The sequence below is a fragment of the Myotis lucifugus genome, unplaced genomic scaffold (genome assembly GCF_000147115.1).
Source record: "Myotis lucifugus unplaced genomic scaffold, Myoluc2.0 scaffold_0, whole genome shotgun sequence".
NCBI lineage: Eukaryota > Metazoa > Chordata > Mammalia > Chiroptera > Vespertilionidae > Myotis > Myotis lucifugus.
The window spans coordinates 90,523-94,119 of record NW_005871048.1 but is presented as its reverse complement, the minus strand read 5'-3'; positions in this window follow the sequence as shown (position 1 = coordinate 94,119).

Sequence of the window (3,597 nt, the reverse complement as noted above, 5' to 3'; positions counted from 1 at the left end):
TCCCCCCCCACTGGGAATCGAGCTCACAACCTGGGCATGTGCCCTGACCTGTAATAGAACCTGAAACCTTTTGGTACATGGGGCAGCACTCCAACTAACATAGCCACATTGGCCGGGGCTCCTCAGAAATTACTTATTGAACATTTCACTACGGGCCAGGCTTGGGGACACAAAGTCATCCTCTGCCTTCCAGGACTTGACAGCCAGGGATAGAAATAGCCATGGAACCTCTAACATAGGAAGTGTGTTGAGCATAAATGGTGCCATACACAAGGTCCTGTGGGATTAGGAAGGAAGCACACCTTATCCAGCCTGCAGGGTGAAGGTGCGCTTTCTGGAGAAGCTAATGCTCTCTAAATGAGTCATAAAGGAGACTGGCAGGAATGTTGCTTTAAAGGCAGAAGAAGGAGCAGATACAAAAGCATAAACATGGTGAGATTGCCCCCAGACTGCCAAGAGTTCATAATACCAGGGTGTAGAGTGCAAGGACAGTGACAATGGATGAGCTGGAGAGGTGAGCAAGGCCAACCTTGGCCCTTATAGGATCTTCCAGAAGTATATACTTATTCTGAACACCTTGGGAGCCATTAAAGTATTTTAGGCAAAGAAACATCGGTGGATTTGTCTAGAAAGATTCCACTATACAACTTTGGAGAATGGATTGAAAGGGATAAAGACTGAAGGCAGAGCCCAGCCAGGCATGGCTCAGTGATTGAGCACTGACCTATGAACCACGAGGTCACGGTCCGATTCCCAATCAGGGCACATGCCCGAGTTGCAGTCGTGATCCCAGTGTGGGGCGTGCAGGAAGCTCTCATCATTGATGGTTCTATCTCTCTCTTCCTCACCCTTCCTCTCTAAGTCAATAAAGATATATTTTTAAAAAGAAAAAGACAGAGAAACTAAATGCAGTTCTCCAAATGACAGTGAGGTTTTGGATGGACATAGGTGTGTGTGTGTGTGTGTGTGTGTGTGTGTGTGTATGTGTGTGTGTATCTTAGGGTAACACTTAAGAGATGTCAAAAAGCTAAAGTAGGCAGGACTTACAACCTAGTTGTGGGGATGGGGGAGGCTGAAATCAAGCATGATTCAAGTTTCAGACTTGGGCAGCTTGGTAGGAGCTAGTGAACCAGACCATGGGGGAGGAAGATGAGGCGCCTGTTGAGTTTGAGATCGCTGTGTCCTATTAGGAGTTCAGAGACAGCTTTTTGGCTGGAGATTGCAAGTTTGGGAGTTTGAGCATATGTGGTGTAAGCTGCAGGGACTGGGAATGGGGGTGTGGAGGAGACTATAGACTGGGAAGATTGAGGAAAACCTACTACTTCACCTTTAAAAAAAACAAACATTATCATATTTAGATCATCATAAGAACCTGGTTAGACAGGCAGGATGGGTGTTATTATGACATCTACTTTAAAAAAGCAGAGGCAGGCACCCTGGTAGTGCAGTTTGTTGGAGTATTGTCCTGTACACCAAAAAGGTTGTGGGTTCCATCCCTGGTTGGGGTGTGTGTGGGAGGCAACCGATCCATGTTTCTCTCTCCCTTCCTCTCTCTTTAAAGAATCAATGAAAACATATCCTCGGGTGATGATGAAAAATAATTTAAAGATGAGACAGGCTCAAACGGTTAGGTGACCTGCCCAGTGCACTCACCAGTCGTCAGCAGGTAGGCCTGACTCCTCTGAGGGGCTCTCCCACTGCACCCAGGACAGCCTTCCAGCCCCACTTCCAAGGCCCTTTCCTTCTTCCTCTCACCCAGGCCAGGCCCAGGGCATTTCCCTCCCTCTGACTTGAAGCCTTTCTCTTGCAGAGCTTCTACTTTCCACCAGCCTTGAAAGGGGTGTGACCTCCCCCCTAACATTCACCAGAGCCTTGCCCATCCAGCCTCTAATCTTGGTGCTGGGGATAGAAGAAGGGCCCCTGAGCACTGATGGGAAAGCAGGGGACTGAACCAGCTACGACTGGGAGTGAGCATCAGAGGGGCCTGGTAAGAAGGAGGGAAGGAGAAGGGCAGAGCTCACAGCAGAGGCCAAGGCTACCTGAGGGCAAGGAGGTGGTGGTTAGAAGGAGGCAAAGAGGCTGCAGGTCAGAGCTAAAAGGGAGAGGTTGGTGGTGGTGGTGATGGGGGGGGGGGCAGAGGGGGGGTAGAAAGGGGGAGCGGCAGTGGGAGGCTCATTGTCCCAGCAGGGGGAAGTCTTTTGTTTCCTCTCTTCCCTTGGCAGCCTGACAGGATATGAGGCCAAGCCCCCCCTCCATGCCAACATCCCCCCACCCACTGGATGTGGCCCTTCCCTTACCATTGTGTCCTTGACAGGAATGGGGCAGGGACATTGGCTGTAGGAGGGAATTTAAGAAGGACTATTTGCGGTGTGGGGATAGGCGATCAGGGTCCTGAAGGGACAAGAAGCTCCTGGGCTGGTTCGTGGAGCTTGCCAAGGGAAAGCTCTGTGCCTGGGGAGGGGCAGGAAATCACGCTTGGGTGGGGCCCGCACAGAGGGTAGCAGGTCAGGCCAGGGGGCTGTAGGCTGGGCCCCAGAGGAGATGACGTAGGGCTTCGGGCTTCTCCCAGCCCCCACCATTCCAGCCTCCGCGGGCGGAGAGCTCACCTGAACCCGCGTTCCTCCACCCCCTCCATTCCCTAAGGTTGACATCACTCCCACAAGGCAGTAGGCACCTCGTAGAGCCCGGGACACTCAGGTGACATGCCTGGGCCCTCCACGTCCACGTCCCTGGACTTCCTACCTCCCCGAGGTCTGGAGTCTGGCTGCCACTGGGAACCCTAGAACTGCATCCCTCCCCTCCGCTCCCTCCGGGCCAGTTTGCTCCATCAGCTGTTCCTGCAGGAAGGGCGCCCCGCGCAGCCTCGCCTCTCTTCCCGAGCCTTTTGTTTGCTGGGTCTGCAGGAAATTATAGGGGCGGTGGCCCAGGGCTCATCTGCCCCAGAGGCCAGCGGGAGGGGGTCCGGACTCATTAGATTGGACCCGGGGGAGCTCCCGGCTGGGGCACGGAGGGTGGGTCACCAGGGATTAGCACTGAGAGCCTGAACTCGGAGTGGGGCTCCCCGGGGGTGGGGTCTCCGGGGGCGGGGCTCTCCGGGGGCGGGGCTCTCAGGGGGCGGGGCTCTCCGGGGGCGGGGCTCTCCGGGGGCGGGCGCATTGACTGTCCTCGCCCGGAGGGACGGGCTCGGTAGGTGTTAGGGGCTCCTTAGACCTGGTGGCTGGGCCGGAACTCCGAAGTCGCCAACTAGGAGCCAGGAGCCAACACCAGGGGAGGAAAACCAAGACACTAAATCTCACAGCCTCTCCGACAGCCTCAGGCCCCGGGAACCCAGTGGGTGGGGAGGCGCCAGGCGGGTCTGACCCAGCAACCTCAGGAGGAGCGGAGCTCTCCCGCCCCTGGAAAAACGGCGAGGAGGAGGCCCGCACCGAAGCCCAGAATTCGCGCCTTCCCGGGCGCGACCGCAAGGCCGCCGCCGCCGGCGTGGACGCTCTAGCGGGCCGCACCCCCTCGGTCGTTGCCCGGCCTCTGAGGCCACTCCGGGCGCCAGCCATCTTCCCTTCCCAGAGGTGGGCGGGCCGCTGCCCTCGCGGGAGGAGC